The sequence below is a fragment of the Leopardus geoffroyi genome, chromosome D2 (assembly GCF_018350155.1).
Source record: "Leopardus geoffroyi isolate Oge1 chromosome D2, O.geoffroyi_Oge1_pat1.0, whole genome shotgun sequence".
In the NCBI taxonomy this organism is placed as follows: Eukaryota; Metazoa; Chordata; class Mammalia; order Carnivora; family Felidae; genus Leopardus; species Leopardus geoffroyi.
The window spans coordinates 53,111,636-53,124,078 of NC_059334.1; the positions used below are offsets into that span (position 1 = coordinate 53,111,636).

The 12,443-nt window shown below is 38.0% G+C and overlaps 1 long non-coding RNA gene across 1 annotated transcript in view; it reads right to left on the minus strand.

Annotated features, from left to right (window-relative positions):
• The window catches only part of LOC123576826, a 44,856-nt gene that overhangs the window by 17,324 nt on the left and 15,089 nt on the right, over window positions 1-12,443 (minus strand). The gene's annotated exons all lie outside the window — the stretch shown is intronic.

Consider the following 12,443-nt stretch of genomic DNA (forward strand, 5'->3'; position numbering starts at 1 on the left):
AAGCGCAAGCAGGAAAGGTCAGAGAGAGAGACACAGAATCTACAGCAGGCTCCAGACTCTGAGCTGTCAGCAAGGAAAGAGCCTGATGTGGGGCTCAAACCCACAAACGCTACATGGTAACCTGAGCTGAAGTTGGACACTCAACCGACTGGGCCACCCCGGTGCCCCAAAAAGATTTTTAAGTAATCTCTATACCCAACATGGGACTCAAGCCCACAACTCTGAGATCAAGAATTGTACACTTCACCAACTGAGCCTGCCAGCTATCCCCAAAGTTGTATTTTTAATAATATCACAGCATAAAATTTTTTTAGGAAATCAGAAGGCACATGGAAAGATGCTCAATATCACCAACCTTCAGGGAAATGGAAATCAAAATCACAATGAAATATCACTTCACACCCATGAGACTGGCTATTATCAAAAAGACAAGAAATACCATTCATGATTAAAACCCTCAACAAAGTAGGTTTAGAGAGAACATACCTCAACATAATAAAGGCCATATATGAAAACCCACAGTTAACATCATACTCACACTGGTGAAAAATTGAGAGTTTCCCCTAAGATAAGGAACAAGACAAGGATGTCTTCTCAACACTTTTATTCAACACAATACTGGAAGTCCTAACCACAACAATCAGACAAGAAAAAGAAATAAACATCCAAATTGCTAAGGAAGAAGTAAAACTTTCACAATTTGCAGATGACATGATACTATAGATAGAAAACTCTAAAAACTCCACCAAAAAACTACTAGAACTGACAAATGGATTCAGGAAGGTCACAGGATAAAAAAAACCAATATACAGAAATCCATTGTATTTTTTTTAAGTAGGCTTCGTGCCCAGCACAGAGCCTGACATGGGGCTTGAACTGAGGGGCTTGATCACGACCCTGAGCTGAGATCAACGGTCAGACACTTAATCGACTGAGCCACCCAGGTGCCTCAGAAATCCATTACATTTCTATACACTAATAATTAAGTCATGGAAAGAGAAATTAAGAAAACAGTTCCATTTACAATTGTACCAAAAATAATAAAATACCTAGTAATAATCTCATCCAAGGAGGTTAAAGACCTGTAATCTGAAAACTATAATACACTGATATAAGAAATTGAAGATGACACAAACAAATGGAAAGATATTCCATGCTCATGGAATTGAAGAACAAATATTATTAAAATGTCTATACAACCCAAAGCAATCTACATATTTAATGCAATCCCTATCAAAATACTAACAGCATTTTTCACAGAACTAGAACAAATAATCCTAAAATTTGAATGGAACCACAAAAGACCCCAAATAGCCAATGCAATCTCGAAAAAGACAAAACTAGATATACACAATCCCAAATTTCAAGATATACTACAAAGCTGTTCAAAACAGTATGATACTGGCACACAAATAGACACATAGATCAATAGAACAGAATAGAGACCCCAGAAATAAACCCACAATTATATGGTCAGTTAATCTTCGACAAAGGAGACAAGAATATGCAATGAGAAAAAGACAGTCTCTTCAACAAATGGTGTTGGGAAAATAGGACACTACATTCAAAAGAATGAAACTGGACCACTTTCTTACACCGTACCCAAAAATAAACTCAAAATGGATTAAAGACCTAAATATAAGACCCAAAACCATACAAATCCTAGAAGAGAACATAGGCAGTAATTCTCTGACATCTACTTTTGCAAGTTTTTTCTAGATATGTATTCTGAGGCAAGGGAAACAAAAGCAAAAATAAAATATTGGAACTACATCAAAGTAAAAAGCTTTGCACAGCAAAGGAAACAATCAACAAAACTAAAAGACAACTTACTGAATGGGAGAAGATATTTGCAAATGATATATCTGATAAAGGGTTGGTATCCAAAATATATGAAGAACTTACACAACTCAACCCCAAAAAACAAATAACCCAGTTTAAAAATCAGCAGAAGACATGAGCACATTACTCCAAAGATGACATACAGATAGATGACTAACAGGTACATGAAAAAGTGCCAACATCACTCATCAGCAGGGAAATGCAAGTCAAAACCACAATGAGATATCACACCTATCAGAATGGCTAAAATAAAAAACACTACACCTGAAACCAATATTATACTGTATGCTAACTAGAATTTAAATAAAAACTTTAAAAAATAATAAAATAAAAAACAAAAGACAACAAGTCTTGGCAAGGACATGGGAAAAAAGGAACACTCATGCACTGTTGATGGGAATACAAAGTGCTACAGTCACTGTGAAAAACAGTATGGAGATTCCTCAAAAAATTTAAAAACAGAATTACCATATGATCCAGTAATTCCACTATTGAATATTTACCCAAGGAATATGAAAACGCTAATTTAAAAAGACAAACACACCCCTATGTTTATACCAGCATTATTTACAATAGCTGAATTATGGAAGCAGCCTACGTATCCACTGCTAGACGAATGGATAAAGTGGTATATATAGACAATAGAATATTATTCGGCTGTAAAAAGGAATGAAAACTTGTCATACTCAACAATATGAATGGAGCTAGAGAGTATAATGCTAAGTGAAATAAGCCAATCAGAGAAAGAAAAATACCATATGATTTCATTCATATGTGAAATTTAAGAAACAAAACAAGCAAACCAAGAAAAAAAGAGACAAACAAAGAAACAGACTCTTAGCTATGGAGAACAAACTGATGGTTACCAAAGAGAAGGTTGGTGGAGGGATGGGTGAAATAGGTGAAGGGGATTAAGAGTACACTTGACACTGAGTAATGTATGGAATTGTTGAATCACTGTCCTGTACACCTGAAACTGATATGACACTGTATGTTAACTATACTGAAATTAAAATAAATTTAGAAATAAGCTATATTCACAGACAATTCAGCAAAACCAGATTTGGTGAGAATGATTGCATTCTTACCAGGAGATTGTTAAAAAGACAAGGAATAACAAGTGTTGATGAGGATGTAAATAACAGAGAGCCCTCAGGCACTGTTGTTGGGAATGTATATTGGTGAAGCAACTATGGAAAACAGTATGGAGGTTCCTCAAAAATTAAAAATAGGGAAACCAATTTGACAATAAATTTCATACATTAAAAAAAATTTTTTTTAATTAAAAATAGAACTACCATATAATCTAGCAATTCCACTTTAGGTATTTATCCTAAGAAAATGAAAACACTAATTAGAAAAGACACATGCAACCCTATTTGATTGCAGCATTATTTACAATAGCTAAGATATGGAAGCAACCTAAGTGTCCGTAAATAAATAGACAAAGAAAATGTTGTACACACACACATATACACACACTGGAATATTACTCAGGCATAAGAACGAATGAAATCTTGCCATTTGCAACAACGTGTATAGACCTAGAGGGTCTGTATACTTAGTGCTTATGCTTAGTGAAATAAGTCAGGGGCACCTGAGTGGCTCAGCTTGTTTCAGATTCTGTGTCTCCCTCTCTCTCTGTCCCTCCCCCACTTGTGCTCTCTCTCTCAAAAATAAACATAAAAACAAACAAACAAAACCAAGTCAGACAGAGAAAGACAGATACCATATGACTTCACTTTTATGTGGAATCCAAAAAATGGAGCAAATGAATGAACCAAACAGAAACAGAGTCATAGATACAGAAATCAAACTGATGGGTGCCAGACGGGTAGAGGAATGGATGAAATAGGTGAGGGGATTAAGAGGAACAGTTATAGAATAAATAAGACATGGGGATGTAATGTACAGCATAGGGAATGGTAACTAGAATTATCGTGGTGACCGTTTCATAATATACATAAATATTGAATCACTATGTTGTATACCTGCAACTAATAAAGTATTGTATGTAACTTATTCTTCAATAAAACAAAACAAAACATCAAAAAACAAACAAAAAAAGATTATATGTTACCTCTACTGGAATTAAAATTAAAACTTAATAAAAAAATAAATTAAAAAATAAAAGATTAATGGGGCAGCTGGGTGTCTCAGTTGGTTAAGTATCAGACTCTTGATCTTGGCTCAAGTCATGATCTCATGGTTTGTGAGTTCAAGCCCCACGTGGGGCTTTGTGCTGACAGTGCAGAGCCTGCTTCGGATTCTCTGTCTCCCTCTCTCTCTGCCCCTCCTCTGCTCTCTCTTTCCCTGTCTCTAAAATGAAAAAAAAAAAAAAAAACAATAATAAATAAAATAAATAAAAATTAAAAGATTAAAAATTCTAAGCTACATTAAAAACTGCATAAAGTAACATTAAGTTAAATGCAAAAAGGGAAAAAAATCACTCATACAAAATTTATTTATTTTTTTTTTGGGGGGGGGACAGAGAGAGAGAAAGCATGAATGGGGGAGGGGCAGAGAGAGAGGGAGACACAGAATTGGAAACAGGCTCCAGGCTCTGAGCCATCAGCCCAGAGCCCGACGCGGGGCTCGAACTCACGGACCGCGAGATCGTGACCTGGCTGAAGTCGGACGCTTAACCGACTGCGCCACCCAGGCGCCCCACAAAATTAATTTCCTTTACATATAAAAGTCTCTTTAAATCCATAAGCAAAAGCTAATAACCCAATATTTAAAAATAGTCAGAGGATGTAATTAGTTTACAAAAAATATGGCATTGAAATATATAAAAATACATTTAGACTAAATCATAAGAAATATCCGAATTAAAGGGCATCTGGGTGGCTCAGTTGGTTAAGTGGCCAACTCTTGATTTCGGCTCAGATCATGATCTGAGGTTTCATGGGTGCAAGCCCTGCATTGGGCTCTATGCACTGATCTTGTGGAGGCTGCTTGGGATTCTCCCTCTCTCCCTCTCTCTCTCTGCCCTTCCCCCACTCACAGTCTGTCTCTCTCAAAATAAGTAAATAAACTTATAAAAAGTAAATATTCAAATTAAAATTATAATGAGATACTGTTTCACCTATCATATTAACAAATAGTAAGAATTATTGAACACCTGCTCAGTGCCAAGTGGTATTCAAAATCCTTTATGCGTATTAGCCCATTTAAATTCACAATGTGAGTCAATTCAAAACTCTTGCTATCTAAAAGTATGGGTTAAGATGTAAGGAAACAGACTATCTTATAATTGCCTGTCTATTCAGCATCTCACATCCAGTAGATGACCTCCTCACACTTTCTTCTCTTTCTTTAAAATCTCTAACACCTCCTTGACCATCTTCATTCTCAACTAATGATCTTTCTTCTTGCCTCCTGCTTCACTGAGAAATTAGAAGCAGTCAGAAGAAAACCCATTAACTCCTCCAAATCTTTCACAACTGCAGACGTCTATATCTACATTCATCTACACTCATCCATATATAGTACATGTCTACACATAACTCTATACTATACCTACACTCACCCATATATAGTTTAATCTACCTTTCCTCTTCTTATATTGAACAGTGTTCCTATCCAAGGCCATCTAAGAAAATTTTCCCTTTTTAATGAAATATTAACACATACGGACACATTTGTACACACACACACACACACACACATTTCCATCTTTAAAAAAAAATGACCCACTCCCCTTCTAGACACTGTCATTTTTCTACTCTTCTTACAGCAAAGCTACTCAAACTTTGCCCTGATTCTACCCTCCAATTCTTTTTTTCTTAATTTTTTTAAATGTTTATTTTTGAGAGAGAGAGAGCGCACGAGCAGGAGAGGGGCAGAGAGAGAGGGAGACAGAATCAGAAGCAGGCTCCAGGCTCTGAGCTGTCAGCACAGAGTCCAACACGGGGCTCAAACCCATGAACTGTGAGATCATGACCTGAGCCAAAGTCAGACGCTAACCGACTGAGCCACCCAGGTGTCCCCAATTCTCTTAAAATTAATAAGAGGAATAAATCTAACCAAAGATGTAAAGGATCTGTATGCTGAAAACTATAGAAAGCTTATGAAGGTAATTGAAGAAGATATAGAGAAATGGAAAGACATTCCCCGCTCATGGATTGGAAGAATAAATATTGTCAAAATGTCAATACTACCCAAAGCTACCTACACATTCAATGCAATCCCAATCAAAATCGCACCAGCATTCTTCTCAAAACTAGAACAAGCAATCCTAAAATTCATATGGAACCACAAAAGGCCCCGAATACCCAAAGTAATTTTGAAGAAGACCAAAGCAGGAGGCCTCACAATCCCAGACTTTAGCCTCTACTACAAAGCTGTGATCATCAAGACAGCATGGTATTGGCACAAAAACAGACACATAGACCAAGGGAATAGAATAGAAACCCCAGAACTAGACCCACAAATGTATGGTCAACTAATCTTTGACAAAGCAGGAAAGAACATCCAATGGAAAAAAGACAGTCTCTTTAACAAATGGTGCTGGGAGAACTGGACAGCAACATGCAGAAGGTTGAAACTAGACCACTTTCTCACACCATTCACAAAAATAAACTCACAATGGACAAAGGACCTAAATGTGAGACAGGAAACCATCAAAACCCTAGAGGAGAAAGCAGGAAAAGACCTCTCTGACCTCAGCCATAGCAATCTCTTACTCAACACATCCCCAAAAGCAAGGGAATTAAAAGCAAAAATGAACTACTGGGACCTTAGGAAGATAAAAAGCTTCTGCACAGCAAAGGAAACAACCAACAAAACTAAAAGGCAACCAACGGAATGGGAAAACATATTTGCAAATGACATATCGGACAAAGGGCTAGTATCCATAATCTATAAAGAGCTCACCAAATTCCACACCCGAAAAACAAATAACCCAGTGAAGAAATGGGCAGAAAACATGAATAGACACTTCTCTAAAGAAGACATCCGGATGGCCAACAGGCACATGAAAAGATGAGGCACATGAGAAGATCAACAGGCACATGAGAAGATCAACGTCGCTCCTCATCAGGGAAATACAAATCAAAACCATACTCAGAAATCACCTCACGCCAGTCAGAGTGGCCAAAATGAACAAATCAGGAGACTATAGATGCTGGAGAGGATGTGGAGAAACGGGAACCCTCTTGCACTGTTGGTGGGAATGCAAATTGGTGCAGCCACTCTGGAAAACAGTGTGGAGGTTCCTCAGAAAATTAAAAATAGACCTACCTTATGACCCAGCAATAGCGCTGCTAGGAATTTACCCAAGGGATACAGGAGTACTGATGCATAGGGGCACTTGTACCCCAATGTTTATAGCAGGACTCTCAACAATAGCCAAATTATGGAAAGAGCCTAAATGTCCATCAACGGATGAATGGATAAAGAAATTGTGGTTTATATACACAATGGAGTACTACGTGGCAATGAGAAAGAATGAAATATGGCCCTTTGTAGCAACGTGGATGGAACTGGAGAGTGTGATGCTAAGTGAAATAAGTCATACAGAGAAAGACAAATACCATATGTTCTCACTCTTAGGTGGGTCCTGAGAAACTTAACAGAAACCCATGGGGGAGGGGAAGGAAAAAAAAAAAAGAGGTTAGAGTGGGAGAGAGCCAAAGCATAAGAGACTCTTAAAAACTGAGAACAAACTGAGGGTTGATGGGGGGTGGGAGGGAGGGCAGGGTGGGTGATGGGTTTTGAGGAGGGCACCTTTTGGAATGAGCACTGGATGTTGTATGGAAACCAACTTGACAATAAATTTCATATATTGAAAAAAAATAAAAAGTATGTACTTAAAGCTAAAAAAAATTTTTTTTAATGTTTATTTCTGAGACAGAGAGACAGAGCATGAGCATAAGGGGGGGGGGGGGAGGGACAGAGAGAGAAGGACACACAGAATCAGAAGCAGGCTCCAGGCTCTGAGTTGTCAGCACAGAGCCCGAAGCAGGGCTCGAACTCACAAACCGTGAGATCATGACCTGAGCCGAAGTTGGTCACTCAACCGACTGAGCCACCCAGGCGCCCCTTAGAATTTTTTAATTGAGATTCAATTTATATAACACAAAATTTGCCACTTAAATGTGTACAGCCCAGTGGTTTATACTGAAGCATATAGTATTTTCATGAAGTTCTGCAAACACTACCACTAATTCCAGAACATTTCTATTATCCACCCCCCAAAAACCTATACCTAATAGTTCTAAATTCCTCCTCCTCTGGTCCCTGGAAACCATTAATCTAACTTCTATCTGGAATTGCCTATTTTTGAGATTTCATTTAAATGGAATTTTATAATATGTGACCTTTTGTGTCTGGCTTCTGTCACTTAGCCTGTTTTCATGGTTCATCCATGTCATAGTATGTTTCAGTACTCCTTTCTTTTCATGGCTGAATAATATCCCATTGTATGAATATACTGCATTTTGTTTATCCATTCATCCATTGATAGACATTTGCCCCTTTCTTTCTTGAACCCACTTCAATCACAATTTTACCTAAACCCCACATCCCATACTTCACCAAAACTATCCTAATCAAGGTCATTAGTTACCTCATTGCTAAATCCAATGCTCAATTCCTAGTCCTCACCTTACTTAATTTACATGAAATATTTGACAATGTTATAGCTTCATCCTGAAAGACTTTTTTCATTTGCCTTTTGGAGTACCACACTCCCGATTCTCCTCCCACCTCATTGGCTGCTCATTTCCAGTCTCCTTTGTTGGATCTTCTTTATCTCTCCAGCCTCTAAGTGTTGAAGAGCCTCAGGGCAGAGTCCTAGGGCTTCTCTATTTAAGTAAACACATCCAAACTCCTGACCATCTATTAGAAGATTGGCCACCTATAATATGATAATAATTCCCAAGTTTATATCTCCAGCCCATACTGCAAATTGCTTCACTGAATTTCCAACTTAAATATTTCCTATTACACACACACACACACACACACACACCTCAAATTCATCCCAACCTGTGTAGAGAATCTGTAGAGGGTGAGATGCTAAATGGAGAGATGCTATGCGGGATGGGAGAGAACAAGAAGCACACAGGTGGCAGACATGTGAGTTACGAAGCCATTCTGGAAATCAATCTTCCAGCCCTGCCTGCCCCAACCTGTCCCAGCTAATGCCATGTGGATCAGAGACAACACATGTGGCTGGGCCCTTCCCTCAATTCCTGACACACAAAATTCCTGACAAAATAAAAGAGGACTTTTTCCCCCCAGCAATAAATAACTGAGACACAGAGTGACAGCCATTAGTCATTGATGTGGGGTGTCTTAGGGGGTGGACTTCAAGTATTTCTGGTTCCATTGTTAAGGGCATCCCTGTGGTGAAGAAGGGCCCCTCAGCCTGAGGCTAATACACTTGGAGCTGTCCAGCATTTCTTGTTCTGATGACATGTGCACCATACAGCTCTCTGAGGCCTGCAGAGACCAGCCTAAAGAAGATGCTACCTACATCTTGGATGTCCCAGCCTGGCCTTGATGATACCCATGGTGAATTAATAAAATCATCTGTTTGTCTTTCCCTGTAGCTTGATCCCTAGGCCAGAATGTGCTGATTATAAGGCCACAAGTATACAGGTCTGTCCATGTGGGAACTTCAATTCTCACTGCAGCTCAATAAATGGGCATTCTGAAAACCGCCTCCTTCTTACGGAATTTTTTCAGTTAGTTGGTCTTCCAGGACAGAGGAGAACAAGTATTTAAGTCTTCAGAGATGAAGAGTACAGTTTCAACTGTTTTTTGCTTAGATGGCTCATTTATGAACCAATTCCAGATGTACTTGTCTTCTGTTAGTTTCTACACTTTTTATTCTCTCAATTTAGCAACAGAGAACATGGAAATTAAATACATTAAATGCTCTACTCACCTTCCTCTGCCTGTTCTATCATTCCTTGGGAAATCTACCACATATCTATGATTTTGAATTTGAGGCCATTTTTTGAGTTATAAGTATGTACAATAAATTATGCAAACTTTTAAAGGTAACAACTCAGTGGATTTTTATACATGTATAACCTCTGTGTGACCAATATCCACTCCATACAGAACATTTCTATCACCCTAGAAAAAAAGCTCTCTTCCCAGTTAATACATCCCCCACTCAGAGGCAACCCTATCCTGACCTCAATCAACAGTCTTTAATTTTAGCCATGCTGGTGGGTATATGGTAGTATATCATTACAGTGATATAATGTTTAACAAAGGTTGTTAAGGTTACAACTAATGTGCTACCTCAGTCCTCAGACTGCTACAAAAGAGGGTTAGTAAGTGGCAAGGATTTGATTGCTTTGGCTGAATAATCAAGAAACCCCAATTTTTTTATTATTTAGACAGTTAAATTATAACCCTATTTCTTCACTTCTATATAAAAAGGAATCCATTGATATACATACAATTAAAATCCTGTAGTTGTATTACTAACCCAGAAAAAAATAGCATTTAGAGCAAATAATGTATTTCGTTCATTCCACAAATAATTATGTGGCTTTCCTGTATGCTACAGCAATGAATGAGACAAGACATGACCTTTGCTCTCATGGAGCTTGTGGTCTATTTACAAGGAACCTCTAACTTCTAGTTAATATAGCCATTAATTTAATTTATCTATTTGAAAGACTTCTAAGAGGCTTTGAAGACTTTGCTATACCCTCTTCTTTCACCAGTAGCTCCTGGCCCTAATTTGGTTGGTTGTTCACACCAGTGTGTAATTATTTGTGAATTAATGGTCCTCTCTCTCCTTTGTATAGTAATTAATCAAAAATATAAACTTTCTGATCAAACCCTGTTTAATCAGTTCATCACCCCTCTTTGATCATTTCTTTTCAAAGCGACTCCAAACTACTCCCTCTAGGTCCCCCAAATGGTTTTAACTGTAATTTTAAAAAACATCTACCATCTTAACCTCAAAATGAGTTCTTAACAAACTGACTTATCTTTTAAAAAGTTTTCCTTCCTTCATACATTACTCAATAATACTACATTTATCATTTTTACCTAATACAAACATTTTGTGATTCTTCTGAGGACTCTGTAGGGTGATTTTTAATCCAGTAGTCAACTAGATTATGAGTCAAAGTGAATTTCATGGGCTTCCTCGAGGCCCAGAAACTAATTAAAGAAGTAGGACTAGGCTCTGAACAGTGATACATGTATATTGTATATTGTATACATGTGGAATTGCTAATAGGGACATTTAGACACCCAGTGACCCACAGGAGTCATCTAGAGTCCCAGGAAGTGCTGAGCTATCAAAAAGTAGAAGGCATAAAGCATGGGGTGCCATGTTTTTTTCCCGGGGCGCCTGGGTGGCTCAGTCGGTTGGGCATCCGACTTCGGCTCAGGTCATGATCTCACAGCTTGTGAGTTCGAGCCCCGCATCGGGCTCCAGGCTGACAGTCCAGAGCCTGGAGCTTTCTTCAGATTCTGTGTCTCCCTCTCTCTCTGCCCCTCCCCTGCTCAGGTTCTGCCTCTGTCCTTCAAAAATAAATAAACATTAAAAATAATTTTAAAAAATATGTTGTTTGCCTAAAGTCCTGGTGAGAGCAAGTGCACAGAGTTTGGCCTGACAACTGTAGGTCCTCACTTTGATAAAAAATATTTCCAGGTATAGCTTACCACATGCAGTTATTTCACATCTGGACCTGGAAATCAATTTTTCTCCTGAAAATCAATTTTAAAATTAGTTTTTATTTTTATCAAAGTAACACATGGTTATATCTGTAAAAAAAACAAATCTCCAAGTCTCATTCCCCCAAGATAGATCCTCAACATTTTCAGCTACTTCTCCTGGCATCAACCTCTATATTTCTTTTTTTTTTTTAATGTTTATCTATTTATTTACTTGAGAGAGAAAAAGAGAGGGAGAGAGGGGGAGGGGGAGAGAGAGAGGGAGAGAGAATCCCAAGCCGGCTTGATCTCATGAACCATGAGATCATGACCTGAGCTGAGAGATCAAGAGTCAGATGCTTAACTGACTGAGCCACCCAGATATCCCTCATATTTCTTCTTTAATTTTTAAAAAAATGTTTATTTTTGAGAGAGAGAGAGAGAGAGAGAGAGAGCGAGAGCTGGGGAGGGGCAGAGAAAGAGAGACACTCCAAAGCAGGCTTCAGGTTTCATGTCAGCACAGAGCCCGATGCTGGGCTCAAACTCATGAACTGTGAGATCATGACCTGAGCTGAAGTCAGACACTTAACCAACTGAGTCACCCAGGTACCCCCATATTTCTAAATAATCTACAGCCATTTCTTGTTTTATCTTTTTTTTTTTTTAACCATATCTATTGACTTCTCACTCTGGTGTATAGGAATTAGCTCTCTCAAAAAAGCCAACACTTTCTTTTCCCCTTCTCTTCATCCCCCCAATATATAGTTATATCACATTATTATGACTACATAAATGTATTTACTGAATCATACCTTGGTTTTTCTGTTATCCCTTTATTTTTTCCTATAGTTTATAATTGCCTCTTTTATTTGAGAGGTAAGCAAAAACTTTATTTTTTGCCTGACCCTGTATATAGTTATTAAAAGTTTTACTCAAATTCTATACTACCTGCCACATGCCTATCA